The 23,843-nt window shown below is 45.2% G+C and overlaps 1 long non-coding RNA gene across 1 annotated transcript; it reads left to right on the top strand.

Annotated features, from left to right (window-relative positions):
* The first annotated feature begins 8,886 nt into the window (after positions 1–8,886).
* On the top strand, positions 8,887–22,388 carry LOC122457984. Its single transcript, XR_006277789.1, has 3 exons — positions 8,887–8,897; positions 19,494–19,508; positions 22,242–22,388. It is a non-coding gene; the product is annotated as an uncharacterized LOC122457984 (long non-coding RNA).
* Positions 22,389–23,843: the final 1,455 nt, after the last annotated feature.

Raw genomic sequence — 23,843 nt, 5'->3', positions numbered from 1 at the left:
CTAAGTGCTTCAGGATTGATTCTTTGAGGACCTGCTCCATGATTTTTCCAGGGACTGAGGTGAGGCTGACTGGCCTGTAGTTCCCAGGATCCTCCTTCTTCCCTTTTTTAAAGATGGGCACTACATTAGCCTTTTTCCAGTCATCCGGGACTTCCCCCGTTCGCCACGAGTTTTCAAAGATAATGGCCAAGGGCTCTGCAATCACAGCCGCCAATTCCTTCAGCACTCTCGGATGCAATTCGTCCGGCCCCATGGACTTGTGCACGTCCAGCTTTTCTAAATAGTCCCTAACCACCTCTATCTCTACAGAGGGCTGGCCATCTCTTCCCCATTTTGTGTTGCCCAGCACAGCAGTCTGGGAGCTGACCTTGTTAGTGAAAACAGAGGCAAAAAAAGCATTGAGTACATTAGCTTTTTCCACATCCTCTGTCACTAGCTTGCCTCCCTCATTCAGTAAGGGGCCCACACTTTCCTTGGCTTTCTTCTTGTTGCCAACATACCTGAAGAAACCCTTCTTGTTACTCTTGACATCTCTTGCTAGCTGCAGCTCCAGGTGCGATTTGGCCCTCCTGATATCTTTCCTACATGCCCGAGCAATATTTTTATACTCTTCCCTGGTCATATGTCCAACCTTCCACTTCTTGTAAGCTTCTTTTTTATGTTTAAGATCCGCTAGGATTTCACCATTAAGCCAAGCTGGTCGCCTGCCATATTTACTATTCTTTCGACTCATCGGGATGGTTTGTCCCTGTAACCTCAACAGGGATTCCTTGAAATACAGCCAGCTCTCCTGGACTCCCTTCCCTTTCATGTTAGTCCCCCCGGGGATCCTGGCCATCTGTTCCCTGAGGGAGTCAAAGTCTGCTTTCCTGAAGTCCAGGGTCCGTATCCTGCTGCTTACCTTTCTTCCCTGCGTCAGGATCCTGAACTCAACCAACTCATGGTCACTGCCTCCCAGATTCCCATCCACTTTTGCTTCCCCCACTAATTCTACCCGGTTTGTGAGCAGCAGGTCAAGAAAAGCGCTCCCCCTAGTTGGCTCCCCTAGCACTTGCACCAGGAAATTGTCCCCTACGCTTTCCAAAAACTTCCTGGATTGTCTATGCACCGCTGTATTGCTCTCCCAGCAGATATCAGGAAAATTAAAGTCACCCATGAGAATCAGGGCATGCGATCTAGTAGCTTCCGTGAGTTGCCGGAAGAAAGCCTCATCCACCTCATCCCCCTGGTCCGGTGGTCTATAGCAGACTCCCACCATGACATCACTCTTGTTGCACACACTTCTAAACTTAATCCAGAGACACTCAGGTTTTTCCACAGTTTCGTACCGGAGCTCTGAGCAGTCATACTGCTCCCTTACATACAGTGCTACTCCCCCACCTTTTCTGCCCTGCCTGTCCTTCCTGAACAGTTTATAACCATCCATGACTGTACTCCAGTCATGTGAGTTATCCCACCAAGTCTCTGTTATTCCAATCACGTCATAATTCCTTGACATCACCAGGACCTCCAGTTCTCCCTGCTTGTTTCCAAGGCTTTGTGCATTTGTATATAAGCACTTGAGATAACCTGTTGATCGCCCCTCATTCCCAGTATGAGGCAGGAGCCCTCCCCTCACAGACATTCCTGCCTGTGCTTCCTCCCGGTATCCCGCTTTCCCACTTACCTCAGGGCTTTGGTCTCCTTCCCCCGGTGAACCTAGTTTAAAGCCCTCCTCACTAGGTTAGCCAGCCTGCTGGCAAAGATGTTCTTCCCTCTCTTCGTAAGATGGAGCCCGTCTCTGCCCAGCACTCCTCCTTCATGGAACACCATCCCATGGTCAAAGAATCCAAAGCCTTCTCTCCGACACCACCTGCGTAGCCATTCGTTGACCTCCACGATTCGACGGTCCCTACCCAGGCCTTTTCCTTCCACGGGGAGGATGGACGAGAACACCACTTGCGCCTCCAACTCCTTTATCCTTCTTCCCAGAGCCACGTAGTCCGCAGTGATCCGCTCAAGGTCATTCTTGGCAGTATCATTGGTGCCCACGTGGAGAAGCAGGAAGGGGTAGCGATCCGAGGGCTTGATGAGTCTCGGCAGTCTCTCCGTCACATCACGAATCTTAGCCCCTGGCAAGCAGCAGACTTCTCGGTTTTCCCGGTCAGGGCGGCAGATAGATGACTCAGTCCCCCGGAGGAGAGAGTCCCCGACCACCACCACCCGCCTTCTCCTCTTGGGAGTGGTGGTCGTGGAACCCCCAACCTCAGGACATCGCATCTCATGCCTCCCAACCAGCGGAGTCTCCTTCCGCTTTCTCCCCCCAGACATATCATCTGGTCCACTCTCCGCATTGGTACCTGTGGAGAGAACATGAAAGCGGTTAGTTACCTGTGTCTGTGTTACTGGAACCCGGACATTCCGCTTACCTCTTCTGGAGGACACATGTTGCCAAGCTTCTTCACTGGCCTCTTGGCTCCTCTGTGCAACCTGCTCTATATCTTTAGAGCTTTGTGCCCCTAGAAGGCTATCCTGAGTTTGGTCCAGAAAATCCTCAGTCTCTCGTATACAACGCAGGGTCGTTACCTGTTGCTCCAGACCTTCAATCTTCTCTTCCAATATGGAGACCAGCTTGCACTTTGTACAGACAAAGTCGCTTCTGTCCTGTGGAAGAAAGACAAACATGGCACATCCAGTGCAGGTCACAACAGCTGAATCCCCCCCTTCCATATCACCTACCTACTATGAGCTTCCTCAGAGACGTTGGCAAGATGTAAGCCTCACTGGGCTCACTCCAGGCGAACTCCCAGGCAAACTCCTGCTGTGAGCTGCTCTGCTGTCCCCGCTGCTCCGCTGCCGCTCAGCTGGTTCGCGAGGCTCTGGCTATTTTTAAACAGCCAGGCTTCCCTGACGCAAACACACAGACACCCTAATGCCCGCCCCCTGCAGGCTAGCAGCCAATCAGACACTCACTCAGGCTCTCTCCCTGCCCTCCCAGCAAACACACGCTCGGATACTTCCTCAGCAAGCAAACACACACACTCGGATACTTACCAGTCCCAGGCAAACTCCTGCTGTGAGCTGCTCTGCTGTCCCCGCTGCTCCGCTGGTTCGCTGCCGCTCAGCTGGTTCGCGAGGCTCTGTAGTAAGTCCCTGCTTCACCTTCTAATATTCTGGGAGTTTCCAATTTTGCATTCGTTATTGTGATAAAGTGATGCTCTGTCTGTACAAATGTATGAATTTCATGTGAGATTACAAACTCTGTGCATTTATGTAAAGCTGCATAATGTCCATTTTGAATATGCAGCTTTTTGCCTTTTCTGTGGACTGTTGCCTCCATGTTGGGCAGAGATTCCAAAATCTGATGCCAAATGGATGACAAAAGAGATTTGTTGAAGTTAAGTGCTCTTCCATTGAAATGTTATTGCTCTAGACAATAGATTAGCTTCCACCCAGAGGAACTGGTATGTCAGAGGAGGGCTCACCATTGCAATGAAGTTACGTGGCAAGAGTTTGTGCTGAGATAGGGAAACTGGAAAATGTATCACTGAATGGAGGGGAATTAAAGGTTTTCAAAGGGCAGATGCTCAAGTCCACAAGGGAGAAGCAACCAGACATGTAACACCTCGAGACACAGATGGTCCCCAAGAACTAACAAGGGAAGAGTGAGCTAGTGAGGGACATTAGGGGTGTAAGATGTTTATTGTTTCATATGATCTATTTTGGATAATTAACTATAAAAGAGCTAAGGTATTAGACTTTGGGGAAAATGTTTCTCTCTGTGTTAAATGATTCATAACTACTGCATGCCTCCATAGACAGTTAAACTGTAAACCAGAAGCTTCATATCTTTTTGGTGGAGTTCTGGCCTGGGAGATGGTGTGTTTACATACAAGGGAGCCTGAAGAGTCACCATTGTGCCCAGGGACTAAGCAGCTGGACATAGGGTACCAGCTCTCAGAAGGGGTGCAAGATATAAAATATGTGCACTGAGCCCTGGTCTACACTACAAATGTATGTTGGTATAACTACATCCATACCCCTGAACGATGCAGTGATACGGACAGTGGTGAGCTGGAGCCGGTTCGCTGGAACTGGTTGTTAAATTTAGAAGCCCTTTTAGAACCGGTTGTCCCTCGGGGGACAACCGGTTCAAAAAGGGCTTCTAAATTTAACAACCGGACAAAAGTGGTGCCTTAGGCGCCGACTCCATGGGTGCTCCGGGGCTGGAGCACCCACGGGGAATATTTGGTGGGTGCAGAGCACCCACCAGCAGCTCCCCGTCCCGTGCCACCCCCGGCCCCAGCTCACCTCCCGTCCGTTTCTGCCCCTGAGTTACGCTCCTCCCCGCTCTGATTCTCCTCCCCACCCCACTTCCCGCGGATCAGCTGTTTGCGCAGGAAGCGTGGGAGGGCTAAGAAGCAAGCCGCAGCTTCACGCTCAGGCCCAAGGAGGCAGAGGCTGCCGCTCGCTTCTCAGCCCTCCCAGGCTTCCCACGCAAGCAGCTGATTCGCGGAAGCCTGGGGGGGCAGAGAAGCAGAGTGGGACAGTGAGTTCAGGGGCAGAGGTGGAGCGGAGGTGAGCTGGGGCCGGGTGCAGGGTGGGGAGCTGCCGGTGGGTGCTCTGCACACACCAAATTTTCCCCGTGGGTGCTCCAGCCTTGGAACACCCATGGAGTCAGCGCCTAAGGTGCCACTTTTGATGTGATCAGTGGGGGGAGTGGCCTCTCCCCCGCTCCCCCCCCCAGTTTTGCTACCCCACCCCTAGGAGCCAGAGGGACCTGCCGGATGCTTCCCTGGAGCCGCCCCAGGTAAGCACCACTGGGACTCCCCACCTCGCCCCCCAGCAGGTTCCTCCGACTCTTAGGGGCGGAGCATGGTGGGCACCCACTACGGTGGCCCATGAGACCCTCCTGCCCGGTTCCGGGGGCAGTCAGAGGACAGGAGGGGGGTGGATGGGGCAGGGGTCCCAGGGGGGTATCAAGGAACATGGGGGGTTGGATGGAGCAGGGGTCCTGGGGGGCAGGCGCAGGCCACGACCCCCTCGTGGGGTAAGGAGGGAACCGGTTGTTAAGATTTTGGCAGCTCACCACTGGATACAGACCAAACTCCCGGTGTAGATAGCACTATGTTATCAACAGGAGAACTTTGCCTGTCAATATAGCCACTGACTCTGGGGGAGGTGGAGTACCTATGCCGACAGGAGAAGAGGCATAGATAGCACTTTAAAGATTCAAAGAACTATACAAACATTAATTAGCGAACCTCTCCCCATAATTTCCCATGGCTTAATAAGTTTTGTAAAATTCATTTAAACCAGTAAACCAAACTGTACAGTGTTCATACTGGGGGGATTCTGCACCAAAAATTAAAAATTCTGTGCCAAAAAATAAAAAAAAATCTGTACACAATATTTTAAAATTCTGCAAAACTCTGAAAATTGTATTTGTCAAAATAAGACTACATAATTATGCCAGTTTCAATTATATTGGTAATTATTTCAAAATACCTGTCAGCAAGTATGGCTGTAACAATACAGACACACAAAAATTCTCCCAGGAGTAGACAGTTAAAGAAACCCTTATGACAACCCAGTTCCTGTTTCTCGGACCCCTTCCCCCCAGAGCTCAACTGAGGGGCCATGCTCCCTAGAATCGAGCCATGCCCCTGTATCCAATACACCCAAATCCCCTTCCCCCCCTCCCAGAGCCCAGCCATGGGGCCTCTCTGGCCAAGATACCCACATCCCCTCGCTCCCAGAGCCCAGGCATGGTCCCCCCCTTGCACAGATACCCACACCCCCTCTCCCACAGAGCCCAGCAACGGCTCCCCCCAGCCCAGACACCCATCTCCCTCCTCCCTCCAGACCCCAGGGATCCTGAGGAAAAAACAGCCTGATGCTCGGTCCCAGGCTTGCATGGAATTTCCTGCGCACTGCCCTCTCCTTCCCTCAGCATGCTGGGAACTGCAGCTGCCAGGAACTCTCTTGCTCCCTCTCCCCGGCACTGTCTTCTATGTGTGAGCTGGACTCTGCTGCATCCATCAGCCCTAAATGGTGGCTAGCAGTACTGCAGCCCATTTCTGTGGGGGGAAGGAAATTCTGCATGCACAACGTTAATTTCTGCAAAATTCTGCATTGCACAGTGGCCCAGAATTCCTCCAGGAGTAACACTGTGTACATATACTACTTAATTTCTTAATACATGAACACAATAAAACTGAATAACCACGAAATTCTACCTTACTGTCCATTTCAGCCACTCCTCTTATTCTCTTAGCTCCAATGTATGTCTCTCTCATTTGTTATGCCATGTGTCTCAGTTTTCTATTTAACATCGAAATTTTAAATATTCACAACTTTAAACTCAGGTAGTACTGTCAACCTCAAATGCTCAAAATCATGAGAGGGCACTAAAAATGATAAAATTGGCTTAAAATCATGAGATTTTTTAAAAAAATGTAATAAATTAGGGGGATCTTTTTAGTTGCCTACTGGTTTCTGAGCCTTTCTGGTGGGTACACTTCCTTCACATTTTGATGCTTTTCTCTGCAACCTAGAAACTTTGAAGTGGAGAGTCTCATGTAATATGTTGATCCCAGCAGCTGGTGCTTTAAGAAAAACACCTGATCTAATAAGACTCATGATAAAATTGTGTGAGTTAGTAATATTACTTACTCAGCCATTCTTGCTTGGCTTGTTTTTCTGACATTAATAGGGTTTAAAAAATGAAGATAATCCAAAGACCTTGAGTGTAAACTGGCCTACTTCCATTGGCTTCAAAGGAGCTAGGCCAATTTACAACAGCTAAGGTTCTGGTCCTCTAGGTACTATACAAGACTGTACAAGAAATTCCAGTTTATGTTGTATTATTTGACAAAAACAACAATATAAAGAGACTTTGTTTTAGGAAGAAAGAACAAAAGTTGTTATAATGCAGCTTATAATTCCTCACAGCACTCAATATAATAGAATGTTTTGGGCACAATTATTTCCCCAAGGTCCTAGTGCACTCTTTTTTTACAGTTAGACATTACAATAATCAAGGCAAACAATTTCATTTTTTTCTGCAAAAGGCACAAAAAAAGTATTGAGCTTTTAGAGAAGACTAGAACTCATCCTATAGTCCAAGTTATAGAATTTCTTTATCCATTTACTTTTATAGAGTTTAATAAAACAGGCTGCAAGCTGTAAAGTCCACGTCCTGAATCCTGGTGGGAAGAAAGCTGCATAGACATGCAAAGCACAACACCGATCTTTCCAGCATATTAAACATTTTTTCTATTTATTTAAATGCTTATAAGAAGTTATAGTAAATGTATCCTTTCAGGCAGATTGTTACACATTCCAATTTGAGGCTACATGATGTTGCACAGAAATCTATCCAGAGGCTTAAACCAGTACAAAATGCAGCAGCCTGCATATTAAGTGTTTCCTCTCAGTGGCAGGATATTAGAGCTCCATGATCTACATTGGCTGTCAGTTAGTTTCTCAGTGGATTTCCAGTTGTTGGTTTTGAACTATACATCCCTAAATTGGGACCTGCCTACTTGAGAGACTGCTGCTTTACCTTTGTGATACTGCCACAGTCATGTTAAGAAGAGGACCTTGGGTTTCAAGCTACCTATTACAAAAGGTGTGGTGTTGGGGGCTGCTGGCAGAGCATTCACTCTACGGGCCCCCTTCTTTTGGAATACTGCACTAATCAGGGCCTGAAATAGCCTGCATTTGCTGACCTACTAAACATGTTGCAAAGCCCATTAATTTGAGTGAGCAGTAGTGGAGCATAGAGGCAATTGAGGATGGGATTTCTGTCTAGTGGGGAAACTCAATGGGAGATTATAAACTGTACAGTAAACCATACAAACCATACAACAAAAATAAAAATTATTCACAGAGCTTATAATTTAAGAAACAAAGCTGAGACTGGCCAAATGGAAATGCAGTCTTAGAGGGGTTCAGCTGTGTTTAAAATTTGCTATAAAAGAAAAAAGTGAGTTTAATTCTCAGTGACTGTTTTCCTAGTCCTGTACAGCCATCCCTGAAAGGCAATGTGTCTGGTGAAGCTGAGCAATTTCTCAAGTTAAGATATATGTATGCACAGTTCCTAGCTTTGGAAATAAATCATCTACAGGAGTGTATTTGCAGGCAAATGATTAAAATGTAATTGCTTGCTGGGAACTTGTTACATAATTCAGTATCTGCCTTAATAATAAAGAACAAACGGTATGGTTTAGATATGCTTTTAGATGCAGATTGAGCTCTTTCCTAAATTCTAGATGAAAAGCAGCTTTGGATTTGCCTGATAACTGCATTTGATTTTTAGAATGAAAATAGGCTGGCAAATTGGGAGAGTTAAGTATCAGGATCAGAGCTCCATCACAATATCTTTACAAGGCTGAGAAACTGAGTACAATGATTTTCATGCTTTTATTCAAAGTTCTATCAGAAACTGATGCTTGATTTTGGAGCAGACGGTCTTTATCCTTGGGCTATTGTAGAATAAATGCATCCTAGAAGTGATGCACTTAGATTAGAGGGAAAAAAATAGACAGCTCAGAAAATCCTTTGTTTGCCTGTACCTGAGGTAACTGGTGTCAACTTCAAAGGAAGCCATTTGCCTCCTGAATACTTTGATATATTAGCACAGGTGCCGACTTTCCAAAGTGCTGGGAGGTGCTTGACCCCCAGCTCTGACCCAGGCCCTGCCCCCACTGCACCCCTTCTCCCAAGGCCCCACCCCCACCCCACCTCTTCCTGCCCGGTTCCACTCCTCCCCTGAGTGCTCCTCCCGCATCCCTCAAAGCCTCCTGCATACCACAAAACAGCTGTTCATGGCGAGTGGGAGGCTCAGGGAGGGAGGAGGAAGCTCTGACCAGTGGGGCCCAGTGGTGGGCAGGAAGTGCTGGGGGGAGGGCAAGGTGCTGATGGGGGCTGCCGATTGGTGCTCAGCACCCACCATTTTTTCACCATTTTTTCCCACAGAGTCAGCGCCTAGGTATATTAGTGCTGTAGAAGTAGAAGTAGTAAGGGCCAGATTTAAATGATGTCTAGGGGTTCCAGTTAAAATAAACAAAGTGATTGCTTCAAGCCCCAGCTAAAACCTTATCCACGCCCAGGCATTAGGAACCGCCCTTGTCACCTTTATAGCTTTCTTCCCCTCCGACAAGCATTGAGGAGTCGTTGGAAATGTGAGCTGTAAATATCTTTTAGTAGGGAGACCAAGATAAGCATTCAATTACATAAAAAAATAATATTAGTAAAAACCAAACCAGCATATCACAGGTATGGGCAGTCCCACAGTTCCAATTATTATTTGTCCAAAACCAGTCCCATCCACCTAAACCTCATTTACAAGCCCAATTAGGGTCAGTGATGAAGGCTGCACCCCTCAGCCTGTCTGCAGCACTCTACTAAAGTCTGTACCACCAAGTACCACCTTGATACGTAGCTAGTAGATTCCACAAAGCCACCTCCACCACCTTGGCTGCAGCCAGGTCTGGTTCCATCATTCAACTTTACCAGCTCAGCTCACCTCCCCTGAGGTTCACATACACCCTTATCATCAGAGTGCCTGTACACCTTCCAGTTATGCCAGGACCTGATTAGTATCTGTTACATGTAGGGCTGTCAAGAGATTAAAAATATTAATTGCTATTAATCACATTCTTAAACAATAATAGAATACCATTTATTTAAATACTTTTGGATGTTTTCTATATTTTCAAATATATTGATTTGAATTACGACACAGAATAGAAAGTCTACAGTTCTAAAATTATATTTATTTTTTATTACAAATATCGGCACTGTAAAAAACAAAAGAAATAGTATTTTTCAATCATCTCATACAAGTACTGTTGTGCAATCTCTTTCTTGCAAATGTTGAACTTACAAATGTAGAATTATGTACCAAAAAAACTGTATTCAAAAATAAAACAATGTAAAACTTTAGAACCTACAAGTCCACTCAGTCCTACTTCAGCCAATCACTCAGACAAACAAGTCTGATTACAATTTGCAGGAGATAATGATGCCTGGTTCTTGTCATAGAATCATAGAGGATTAGGATTGAAAGAGACCTCCGGAGGTCATCTAGTTCAACCCCCTGTTCAAGACAGGACCAACCACAATTAAATCATCCCAGCCAGAGCTTTGTCAAGCCAGGCCTTAAAAACCTCTTAGGATGGAGATTCCACCACTTCCCTAGGTAAAACATTCCAGTGCTTCACCATCCTCCTAGTGAAATAGTTTTTCCTAATATCCAACCTAGACCTCCTCAACTGTGACTTAAGACCATTGCTCCTTGTTCTGTCATCTGGCCCCACTGAGAAAAGCCTAACTCCATCCTCTTTGGAACCACTCTTTCAAGTAGTGGAAGGCTGTTATTAATCCCCCCTCATGCTTCTCCTCTGCAGACTAAATAACCCCAGTTCCCTCAGCCTCTCCTCATAAGTTATGTGCTCCAACCCCCTAAGCATTTTTGTTTCCCTCTGCTGGACTCTCTTCAATTTGTACACATCCTTTTGGTAATGGGGGCAATATTCCAAATGTGGCCTCACCAGGGCCGAATAGAGGGGAATAATCACTTCCCTCCATCTTCTGGCAGTGCTCCTACTAATGCAGCCCAGTATGCCATTAACCTTCTTGTCAACAAGGGCACACTGTTGATTCATATCCAGCTTCTCATCCACTGTAATCCCCAGGTTCTTTTCTGCAGAACTGCCGCTTAGCCAGTTGGTACCCAACCTGGAGCAGTGCATGAGATTCTTCTGGCTTAAGTGCAGGACTTTGCACTTGTCCTTATTGAACCTCATAAGATTTCTTTTAGCCCAATCCTCCAATTTGTCTAGGTCACTTTGGACCTTATCCCCACCCTCCAGCATATCTACCTCTCCCCACAGATTAGTGTAATCCAGGAGTTTGCTGAGGATGCAATCCATCAGATCATCCAAATCATTAATGAAGATGTTGAACAAAACCATCCCTAGGACCGACCCCTGAGGCACTCCGCTTGATACTGGCTGCCAACTAGACACTGAACCGTTAATCACTACCAGTTGAACCCAACGATATAGGCAGCTTTCTATCCACCTTGTAGTCCATTCATCTAATCCATACTTTTTAAACATACTGGCAAGAATATTGTGGGTATCAAAAGCTTTGCTAAAGTCAAGGTATATAACGTCTACCACTTTCCCATATCCACAGAGCCAGTTTTCTCATTATAGAAGGCAATCAGGTTGGTCAGGCATGACTTGCCCTTGGTGAATCCATGTTGACTGTTCCTGATCAAATTCCTCTTCTCTAACTGCTTCAAAATGGATTCTTTGAGGACCTGCTCCATGATTTTTCCAGGGACTGAGGTGAGCCTGTAGTTCCCTGCATTCTCCTTCTTCCCTTTTTAAAAGATGGGCACTATATTTGCCTTTTCACAATCATCCGGACCTCCCCCAACCACCATAAGTTTTCGAAGATAATGGCCAATGGCTCTGCAATCACATCAGCCAACTCCCTCAGCACCCTCGGATGCACTGCATCCGGCCCCATGGACTTGTGCATGTCCAGCTTTTCTAAATAGTCCTTAACCTGTTCTTTCACCAGAGACGGCTGCTAACCTCCTCCCCGTAGTGTGCTGTCTAGTGCAGAAGTCTGGAAGCTGACCTTGTCTGTGAAGACCGAGGCAAAAAAAGCATTGAGTGCTTCAGCTTTTTCCACATCATCTGTCACTAGGTTGCCTCTCCATTCAGTAAGGGTCCCACACTTTCCCTGACATTCTTCTTGTTGCTAACATACCTGTAGATTCCCTTCTTGTTACCCTTCACATCCCTTGCTAGCTGCAACTCCGGTTGTGTTTTGGCCTTCCTGATTACATTCCTGCATGCTCGAGTAACATGTTTATACTCCTCCCTAGTCGTCTGTCCAAATGTCCACTTCTTATAAGCTTCCTTTTTGTGTTTAAGGTCACCGAAGATTTTTCTGTTAATCCAAGTTGGTCACCTGCCATATTTGCTATTCTTTCTGCACATTGGGATGATTTGTTCCTGTGCCCTCAATGAGGCTTCTTTAAAATACAGCCAGCTGTCCTGGACTCCTTTCCCCTCATATTAGTCCCCAGGGGATCCTGTCCATCAGTTCCCTGAAGGAGTCAAAGTCTGCTTTTCTGATGTCCCGGGTACATATTCTGCTGCTCTCCTTTTTTCCTTTTGTCTGGATCCTGAACTCGACCATTTCATGGTCACTGTTGCCCAGGTTGCCACCCACCTCTACTTCCCCTACCAATTCTTTCTTGTTTGTAAGCAGCAGTTCAAGAGGAGAATGGCCCCTAGTTGTTTCCTCCAGCACTTGCACTAGGAAGTTATCCCCAACAATCTACAAAAACTTCCTGGATTGTCTGTGCACTGCTGTATTGATCTCCCAGCAGATATCAGGGTGATTGAAGTCCCCCATGAGAATCAGGGCCTGTGATATGGAAACTTCTGTTAATTGTCCGAAGAAAGCCTCATCTACTTCATCCTCCTGGTCTGGTGGTCTACAGCAGACACCCACCAGGACATCACCCTGGTTGCTCTCACCTCTAAACTTAATCCAAAGACTCTCAACAGGCTTTTCTCCAGTTTCATATTGGAGCTCTGAGCAATCATACTGATCACTTACATACAGTGCAACTCCTCCACCTTTTCTCCACCTCCTGTCCTTCCTGAACAGTTTATACCCATCCATGACAGTGCTCCAGTCATGTGAGTTACCCCACCAAGTCTCTGTTATTCCAATCACATCATAGTTCCTTGACAGTGCCAGGAATTCCAATTCTTTCTGCTTCTTTCCCAGGCTTCTTGTGTTCTTGTACAGGCACTTAAGACAACTAGTCGATTGCCCTACTTTGTCAGTATGAATCAGGAGGCCTCCCCTGCTGCACCCTCCTCCGTGTGTTTCCTCAAGGTATCCCACTTCTCCACTTACCTCTGGGCTTAGGTCACCATCCCCCGGTGAACCTAGATTAAAGCCCTCCTCACTAGGTTAGTAAGCCTGCCTGCGAAGATGATCTACCCTCTCTTTGTTAGGTGGATTCCATCTCTTCCTAACAATCCTTCTTCCTGGAACAACATCCCATGGTTGAAGAATCCGAAGCCCTCTCTCCAATACCACCTGTGTAACCATGGATTTACCTCCACAATTCAATGGTCTCTATCTGGGCCTTTTCCTTCAACAGGGAGGATGGATGAGAACACAACTTGCACCTCAAACTTCTTTATCCTTCTTCCCAGAGCCATGTAGTCTGCAGTGACGCGCTCAAGGTCATTCTTGGCAATGTCATTGGTGCTCATGTGGAGAAGTAGGAAGGGGTAGCGGTCCAAGGGCTTGATCAGTCTTGGGAGACACTCTGTCACATCCTGAATTCTAGGTGCAGGCAAGCAGCACTCTTCTCGAGTTTCCTGGTCTGGACAGCAGATGGATGACTCCACCCCCCCTTAGGAGGGAGTCCCTGACTACCACCACCCATCTCCTCCCCTTGGGAATGGTGGTTATGGAACCCCCATCCCTAGGACAATGCATCCCATTGGGGTCTCCTTCTGATCCCTTCACTCAGATGACTCTTCCAAACCATTCTCCGCTGTAGTACCTGTGCAGAGAGCCTGAAAACGGTTTCTTACCTCTATCTGCATTGGGGGTACATGGGCTCTGATCTTTCTTCTTCTAGAGGTCACATACTGCCAATTTTCTTCCCCATTCTGTACTGCCCTCTCGGGTTCTTCAGCATGCTGTGCCTGCAGTACCAAACATTGATTTCTAATGCAACACTCATCACAGCTCCTCTCAGATGGTTGCCAGGCAAACTCCCTCGATTTTCCTGTCCTCTGGTTTTTTTTGTGTACAATGTCACCTTGAAAGTGAGAACAGACATTTCCATGGCACTGTTATAGCTGGTGTCACAAGATATTTACGTGCCAGATGCGCTAAAGATTCCTATGTCCCTTCATGCTGCAGCCACCATCCTAGAGGATATGCACCCATGCTGATGACGGACTCTGCTTGATAATGATCCAGAGCAGACCGACGCATGTTCATTTTCATCACTGAGTCAGATGCCACCAGCAGAAGGTTGATTTTCTTTTTTGGTGGTTTGGGTTCTGTAGTTTCCACATCTGAGTGTTGCTCTTTTAAGACTTCTGAAAGCATGCTCGTCCCTCTCAGATTTTGGACGGCATTTCAGATTCTTAAAGCTTGGTTCCAGTACTGTAGCTATCTTTAGAACTCTGACATTGGTACCTTCTTTGTGATTTTTTTCTGCTGTGAAAATCTGCTGTGAAAGCGTTCTTAAAATGAACATGTGCTGGGTCATCATCTGAGACTGCTATAACATTAAATATATGGCAGAATGCAGGTAAAAAAGAACAGGAGTCATACAATTTTCCCCAAAGGAGTTCAGTCACAAATTTAATTAATGCATTATTTTTTAGCGAACATCATCAGCGTGGAAGCATGTCCCCTGGAATGGTGGCTGAAGCATGAAGGGACATACAAATGTTTAGCATATCTGGGACGTAAATACCTTGCAACGCCATCTAAAAAAGTGCCATGAGAATGCCTGCTCTCACTTTCAAGTGACAATGTAAATAAGAAGCAGACAGCAGTATCTCCCATAAATGTAAACAAACTTATTCATCTTGGCGATTGGCTGAATGAGAATTAGGACTGAATGGACTTGTAGGCTTTAAGGTTTTACACTGTTTTGTTTTTGAGTGCAGTTATGTAACAAAAAAATCTACATTTGTAAGCAACACTTTCACGATAAAGAGAATTCACTACAGTACATGTATGAGATGAATTGAATTAAAAATACTCAAAAAGAAAAGGAGTACTTGTGGCACCTTAGAGACTAACAAATTTATTAGAGCATAAGCTTTCGTGAGCTACAGCTCACTTCATCGGATGCATTACCGATGAATGCATCCGATGAAGTGAGCTGTAGCTCACGAAAGCTTATGCTCTAATAAATTTGTTAGTCTCTAAGGTGCCACAAGTACTCCTTTTCTTTTTGAGAATACAGACTAACACGGCTGCTACTCTGAAACCTATTAAAAATACTGTTTATTTTGTTTATCATTTTTACAGTGCAAATATTTATAATCAGAAATAATAATCTAAAGTGATCACTATATACTTTGTATTCTGTGTTGTAATAGAAATCAATATATTTGAAAATGTAGAAAAACATCCAAAAATATTTAAATAATTTCAGTTGGTATTCTATTGTTTAACAGTGTGATTATTTTTTTTGAGTTAATCACGAGTTAACTGCGATTAATTAACAGTCCTAGTTACATGTGGTTCACTCTTTGTCAGCCTTACCCCAGGGTTAGAACTGTGTGTGCGGTGTAATATTGTGTTTTGGTAGGGGTGGTTTAGGGGATGTTTGCTGTTTTTTTAAAAATGTTCATACTACTATGTGTTTATGTTAGAGAAGACGAGTCAGAGAAACACCTTGCACTTAGAGTTGTAGTGGGAAGACAAGGGAGCTTGGAAAGGAGGCAGAGGGAAAGACTGCACATGTGGCTGAGCATATACAAGGAAATGTAGTTGTAGCTGTGTCAGTCCCAGGATAGTAGAGACAAGGTGGGCAAGCTCTGTGTGGCTCGAAAGCTTGTCTTTCTCACTAACAGAAATTGGTCAAATAAAAGATATTATCTCACCCTTGTCTCTCATACACAAGGAAAACAGGCTTAAATACCATGGAACACTGGCCTCATTACCTATGGAGTCAGCTACTTCACACACATGATCGAAGCCAGCCTGCGGGAGGTAGGAAATGAGGGAGAATACAGAATACCTAAAAGCTGCTTATCTGAGGGTTTAGTTGTTCCCCTACATGTTTTTATGCCAATATTGGTTCTTAGTTACTCGACTAACTAATCCTACTGACTAATCAAGCTGGCACGAGGAGGCTAATGATTTGTACAGTTTTGCAAAAATCTCCAGTATAATTATTCTGTGACTTTGCAAATGCCATTCCTGTTAAAGAAGAGTTGTTGTTAGGATAGTCTGAAAATAACCTCAGTTAATTTCAGCTGAATTGAATGAAATAGACATTTAACAAAACAGAAAGCTCTATTTACATAATATAGAGATGGTGGTAAAAAACTGGTAAAACTTTTGAAATTCAAAATTAACATTTACACTCTCTCCTTAAGGTGACACAGTCAGATATTTTTCTTTGGGCAAATTGTGCCTTTAGATGCATACTTGTGTGGCTCCCACTGATATAAATGGGAATCATTTGTGAGTGCATCTGAGGAGAGAAGGCCTTTCGTTTATTTATAGTGCTCACTAATATTTTTATTTCCCCTCCTCCATGTGACAGCAGCCACTTGAGTCACTGGACATGGTCCTCTGCCAAATTGGAGATATATTTACCTTTGTAACCTTGACCCACAATACGTCTCTAGAGCTTAGGCAATAAAAACTGACTCTTCTGTGTGTCAGACCCATATTATAGAGTGTCAAAAGAAAACTGATTTTTTGTCAAAAACAAAGCAAATTACTCCCTCACTTTGGAAGAGAACCTGGCAAAGAACTAGAGGAGGTGGTTGTGAGCCTCCAAATTGTCCTGAAATTCTATTGCAGAGAGAGCTAGGAGTGTGAAATCCTCCACAATAATAAAGGGGGCAGACTCAGAAGCCTTGGAGATCTACAATATAATCCCGCAGAACAAGAGGGAGATAGCAAACTGCTAGATAAAGTAATCCAAAAATATCAAAATTATTGTCATGCATGCAGGAACATCACTTGGGAAAGAAACATTTTCTTTACAAGAAAGTAGCTGCCAGATGAGACTGTTGACCATTATATTGCAGATTTATAAATTACAGATAAATTGTGTGAATTTGAACCATTAGCAGATGGACCAATCAGAAAATAAATTATTTGTAGTATAGTTGAATATGAGGTCAACACAAAGTTGTTACAAAAATGGATTAGATTTTGCAAAGGACAATGGATATTTGCAGGACTAGAGAAAACTGCTTCTCAAATTAATGTGATATGAGAAAATGAAAGAACTAACATGTATATTAAGGCATCAAAAAGGATACAAGGGTACACAAATTGCAGAGACCAGATTTGTTTGCAAGGAATGTGGAGGCAGTCACAATGTGAAAGTGACTAGCACAAGCCTTCTTTTGAAATCCTCCATTAAGAAGCTTCCACAACCACCCTACGCAGACTGTTCCCCTGTGCTACTGTTCTTGCAATTAAGAAGTTTTTCTTGATATTTAATCTAAACCTGATATGATGTAGTTTGAACCATTTGCCTCTGTGGCAAAAGAGAACAAACTTTTCTCCATCTTTTTTGTGGCAGCCTTTCATGTATCTGAGCAGAGATAGCTCAGTGTTTTGAGCATTACCTTGCTAAACCCAGGGTTGTGAGTTCAATCCCTGAGGGGGTCATTTAGGGATCTGGGGCAAAAATTGGTGATTGGTCCTGCTTTGGGGGGGAGGGATATCTCAGTGGCTTGAGCATTGGCTTGCTAAACCCAGGGTTGTGAGTTCAATCCTTGAGGGGGCCATTTAGGGATCTGGGGCAAAAATTGGGGATTGGTCCTGCTTTGAGCAGGGGGTTGGACTAGATGACCTCCTGAGGTCCCTTCCAACCCTGATATTCTATGAATTCTATATCCCCCCCTCTCAGTCTCCTCTTTCCAAACTAAACATACCCAGTTCCATCTGTGTTTGCTCATGTGGCTTGCAGTCCATCCCTTTGATCATCTTTGTCACTCACCTCTGGAGCCTTTCCAGTTTTTCCACATCCTTTCTATACAGTGGTGACCAAAAATGAACACAGTACTCCAGCTGAGGCCTAACCAGTGCCAAGTGGAGTAGTACTATCATCTCCCATGCCTCTATTAATGCAACCTACAATTGCATTTTCTTTTTTTCTTTTTTTTTTTTTGCAACAGCACCACATTGCTGACATGTTAAGGCTATGATCCATCCCAGCTCCTAGATCCTTCTCAACAGTGCTCCTGCCAAGCCAGTTTTTCTCCATTCTGTATTTGTGCATTTGATTTTTCTATCCTAAGTTATAGTACCTTGTCTTCATTTAATTTAATTTTGTTGTTTGTTGGAGAGCCTGGCTCTCCAATTTATCAAGATCCCTCTGAATTTTAGTTTTATTCTAAAAAGTTTTGGTAATCCCCCCAGCTTTGTGTCATCTGCAAACTTGATCAGTAGGCTCTCTACACCTACACCCAGGTCATTAATAAACAACACCGGGCCCACCACAGATCGCTGTGGAACCCCACTTGCGACCACCCTCCAATACAAAAGCATTCCATTAATAGTTGCTTTTTGTTTGTGGGTGTTTAGCCAATTATGTATCCACTTAATGGTAGTTCTGTCGAGCCCACATTTCTCCAGCTTACTTATCAGAATGTCATATGGGACTGTGTCAAAAGTCTTGCTGAAGTCCAAATATATTATGACCACTGCATTCCCCCATCCACCATATCAGTTACCCTGTCAAAGATGGAAATCAAACGGGTTTGGTATGATTTGTTCTTGGTAAATCCATTCAATCTACTGGTGATCACCCCTTCATCCTCCAGGTAATTGCAAATTGAATGTTTTATACATTGCTGTAGCACAGTGGTGAGCAACCTGTGGCCCACCGCACACACAGCTTAGTTGCACTAGTTGTCTATAGCCCAAAAAGTTGTTCCAGTAGATGAGAATTTCTGCCTTCCCCTGGTCATACCTGTGAAGGGTTGGATAACAGAAACCCCCTTGGGGCTACCCACTGATGTGCCAAGACTACTTCTGCCCCTACCTTCCCTGTCAGTGGCTGTGGTTCACTGTTCCCGGACAATGGGAGCTGTAGGAAGCGGTGGCCGGCACGTCCCTGCAGCCCATGCCTCTTCCCAGAGCTCCCATTGTCTGGGAACTGTGAACCACCACCATTGGGAACTACGGTCGGCCGTGCCTATGGACGGTCAATGTAAACAAACTGTCTCATGGCCCACCAGCAGATTACCCTGACGGGCTGCAGGTTGCCAATCACTGCTCTAGAAGCTTCTCAGGTAATGAAGTCAGGCTGACTGGTCTTTGGTTTCCCAGCTCCTCCTTTTTCCCCTTTTTAAAGATGGGCATTACATTAGCAACCACTCTGCAAAAGTGGGTCATTCTAAGCAAATATTACAAAGAAATACAAAAGCGAAATCTGTGCATGAACATACAACTCAACACTTGTTCCACAGGACCATTTGTTTCCAGTAAACGTAGAGCTAATTCTACGTGGTAGAGAAGCACATCTTGGGCATTTTGAAATTTTTTTTAAAAAAATGAAAAACCAGAACATTCCAGAGACACAAAGACATCATATGAAAAAGTAATATTATCCCAGAAAAACCAAGATATGGGACATTACTTTAAGCTTTCAAAGGTCAGTTTCAAAGGTATCAGAATTATACCTAAGGCCAGAATCGGGGCATGTCAGAGCGGCACTCAATGTATTTCAGAAGGGAAGGACTGCAATGGTAACATTAAGCCACCTTTATGCCCATAACCTGATTTGGACCTGACATAGACACCTGCACAACTGAAGGCAGTCAGGGATTGCAAGAACATAGAATCTTTATGCTGGGGCCAAAAGCATGATGAAGATTCACTACACTGGCTATATACCATCCAGAGAAGTCTCCTTAGGTAAGGGGACTCCAGAATGGTGTGATTAATCTGGCTTCCTTGCTGTTTATGGCACTGGAGCAGGGCAAAACAATAAAGTATTGGGGCCATAGTATTTTCTTCCTTTTATACAGATGTCTGACCCCTTTCTTTGCACTCAGATGAAGTTATCTTTTTGTCCCACTTTGCAGGAAGAGATCCTTAAGAAGTTTAGATCAGAAGCTAGAAACCAAGAGACATCAGAGGTCCTTCCTGTTTAGAGACCTAGACTGATGGCTGCTCCTTTCAGTTCGAATCTGATGCTTTACTTTCCTTAATCACTTGAATATAGTTTTACCTGTATTTGTTTCTTGAAAAACAGAAGACTTTAATCACTAGTCCTGCTGATAGTATTAAGAATTCTGTTTTTATATCCACTTAAAATGAATCCCTTCCATTCTATTACATTATTTTTATCTAAAGATTTTCATTTTTCCTATGATCCTATAGGATTAAACTCATTATACTGAAGCAATCATTTTAGGCTTTATTTCCTCCATACGTTTGATGAAAATAAAAAAATAAATACATAAAAATCAGTGTTTAAGCCAGTAAAGCTCTTTATAGGTGATAGAGACATTTGTGGCACTAGGGCTCTTTTCCACGGTGACAGTTCCTTCACTCGATGCAGATTTAAAGGGTAGGGACAACCCAAATGTCCAAGATTCTGAGCTGCAGATGAGTCCTTATGTAGCTCATCTGTGGGAGGGCCTTAGCCACCCTGTTCTTGCACTGATCTGTATCAGGCTGGTCCCCTGTGCAACTTGGAGCAGTTTGACAACTTAGTTGCACTAGTTGTCTATAGCCCAAAAAGTTGTTCCAGTAGATGAGAATTTCTGCCTTCCCCTGGTCATACCTGTGAAGGGTTGGATAACAGAAACCCCCTTGGGGCTACCCACTGATGTGCCAAGACTACTTCCTCCCCTACCTTCCCTGCCAGCTTAGGGCTCCAGAACCCTGCCTGGTTGTGCCAGACACGCTTGCCGGCTACAAAGACCCAGTCTGAACCACATCTCACAAACCGCAGGCTTAACTGAAAGCAGCTTAAGAAATGTTCCTATCTCTAACACTCAGATGCCCAACTCCCAATAGGGTCCAAACCCCAAATAAATCCATTTTACTCTGTATAAATCTTATACAGGGTAAACTCATAAATTGTTCACCCTCTAAAACACTGATAGAGAGATATGCACAGCTGTTTGCCCCACCAGGTACATCTCTTTGCTTTCAGAATTAGGAAATAATGGAAACAGAACCCCTTCCCTCTGAGACAGTGTGGAAGTTCCTTTATGGCTCCTACCTGAAGGAGAGATTGAACCTCTTGGAGAAGGAACTCCTCATGAAAGTGGTCCCAGATTGGGGACAGGAAGGGAGGTTCGCAGAGAGATGTATAAACAAATTGGAGGTTATATCGCACTTCCACAGTACTTGAGATCCATTGGTCTGAGGTAATCCAGGACCAAGCACTGAGGAAGTGGGAAAGGTGGCTTACAAATACGGGGAAGATGGCATCTGGTATCCTAGAAACTGGTATGGCATCCTCAAACAACCCACTAAAATGCCTGTTTAGCAGATTTGGGTGTCTAGATGGAGCAGTCATTGATGTAGAGGCAGAAGAAGGAGGTGGTCTGTGTCTATGGCCATGTCTACACTTACTGTGACTGATGCAGTGAGGGGGAAGGGGTGTCAATTTAGCAGGTCAAGTGAAGACCCAGTAAATCGACCACAGAGCACTCTCTGGTTGACTCCAGTACTCCACCGGAACGAAAGGAGTAAGGTAAATTGACAGGAGAGCATCTCCCATCAAGGCAGCGTGGTATAGACATCACAGTAAGTCAACCTAAACTATGTTGACTCCAGCTATGTGAATAACATAGCTGGAATAGCATAACTTAGGTTGACTTACCGTGGTAGTGTAAACAAGGCCTATAAGCCTAATCTTCTTTCTCTGTAGTTCCTGATGAGGAGCAGGGGCAGCATAACAGTGGTCTGCGCTGAATGGAAAATGTTTTCTGGACAGAGACAGAGTATATAATCTGAAAGTCTTTAAAGTTGCCCTAGAGTCTTTCAAACTATGAAGTTTAGAGTCTGTTTTCTCTGTAAACAGTGAAGACCCTTGAAAGGGTAGGTCTTGTTACGTCTGTTGAATTTCTTGTAGAAGGTCCAAGGACTGTAGCTCAGAGCTCCTGTGCATGGCCACAACAGAAGTCATGGTCCTAGCTGCTGAGTTCACCGCATCCAGTGCAGCCTGCAGCAAAGTTCTTGGTACAGATTTCCCCTTATCAGCTAAAGCAGGGGTGGCCAACCTGAGCCTGAGAAGGAGCCAGAATTTACCAATGTACATTGTCAAAGAGCCCCAGTAATAGGTCAGCAGCCCCCCATCAGCTCCCCCACCCTGCTCCCAGCACCTCCCGCCCACCGGCAGCCCCTCCCTTTCCCTCCCAGTCAGCTGTTTCGTGGCATGCAGGAGGCTCTGGGGAGAGGGGGGAGGAGCGAGGGCATGGCAGGCTCATGGGATGGGGCGGGAAGGGGTGGAGTGAGGGCAGGGCCTGTGGCAGAGCCAGGGGCTGAGCAGTGAGCACCCCCTGGCACATTGGAAAGTTGGCACCTGTAGCTCCAGCCCCGTAGTCAGTGCCTATATAAGGAGGCACATATTAACTTCTGAAGAGCCACAGGTTGGCCACCCCTGAACTAAAGAGAACTCCTGCCAATTGTTCTCCAACAACACATCCCTAAACTTTAATATGGAGTCTCAGACGTTAAAATCAAAATAGCCCATAAGAGGCTGTTGGTTGGCAATCCTGACTATGGCAACCCCCACCCCCCACCCCAGTAGAATAAACTTTTCTTCCAAATAGATCTAGGTTTTTTGCATCCTTTGATTTGCCCTTCCGCCCCCCGTTGGCCCTGTTGTTCGCATTCATTGGCCACTGGAATTTACATTCATCCCTTTTAGAAATGGCAGGAAGGGACAAAGGGACTGCCAGAGAGACTTAATGGTGTCCATAATTGCCTCATTAATAATTAAGGCCACTCATGATGGCACGGTGATGGCCAAAATATCAAAAAGGCATTGGGAGGACTCCTTAACCTTCTCCACCTGGATCCCCAAGCTTGAGTACACCTTCAACAGCTCTCAAAAAGCCTTATAATCATCGGGGTGGAGGTGAAATGCTCCTTGCAGAGACTGTCTTATCAGGAGAGAAGGATGAAGAGGCCAGTGTAGGCTGAGGCTCCTCCTCCTCCACTAGCTGTCTAGTAAGGTTTCCCTGAACTGTCTGTTGCCACAGGAATGCCTCGTGTATGATGTACAAACCAGGGGGAATCCCCACAGGTTCTAAAAAGGCCACTGGGTTGGTGGTGGGCTCCAGTGTCTTCCTGTGCTGTGAGGGCTGGTCTCACTACCTGTTCTATATGGATAACATAAGAACGACCATACTGGATGAGACCAATGGTCCATGTAGCCGAATATTGTGCATTCTGACAGGGGTCAGAGTCAGATGGTTCAGAGATAATGATGGGAACAGAGCAATTTTGAGAGATCCATGCATGGTTCTCCCATCCCAGCTTCTGGCAGTTGGAGGTTTAGGGATACCCAGAGCATGGGGTTGCAACCATGAAAATTTTCTCTAATAGCCATTGATGAACCTATCCTCCATATCTAATGAACATATCTAATTCTTTTTTGAACCCAGCTGTACTTTTCACCTTCACAACATCCTCAGGCAATGAGTTCCACACGCTGATTGTGTGTTGTGTGAAGAAGTACCATATATATTTGTTCATAAGCCGAATATTTTTGGTAAAAAGGTGACGCATCAATGAACGGGGGTCAACTTATAAACGGGTCTATATCAAAACTTGATGATTTTAAACTCTTTGAAATCATTGAATGAAATATCTAATACACTGTTGTTTTGTTTACCTGGAGCATGTGTAGGTATGGAGCCCCTCAATTCCCTGTGGCCACAGTTTGCCGTTCCCAGCCAATGGAAGCTGCGGGAAAAGGTGCGTCACTTCCCGCAGCTACCATTGGCCAGGAACAGTGAACCATGGCCACAGGGAGCTGAGGGGCTCCATGCCTGCAGACACTCCAGGTAAACAAAACGTCCCAACCCGCCAGCAGCTTACCCTGATGGGCTGGGAGC

This window comes from Dermochelys coriacea, chromosome 1, assembly GCF_009764565.3.
Source record: "Dermochelys coriacea isolate rDerCor1 chromosome 1, rDerCor1.pri.v4, whole genome shotgun sequence".
Lineage (NCBI taxonomy): Eukaryota > Metazoa > Chordata > Testudines > Dermochelyidae > Dermochelys > Dermochelys coriacea.
The sequence above is the reverse complement of the archived record's forward strand: the minus strand, read 5'-3'. Positions and strand labels throughout refer to the sequence as shown.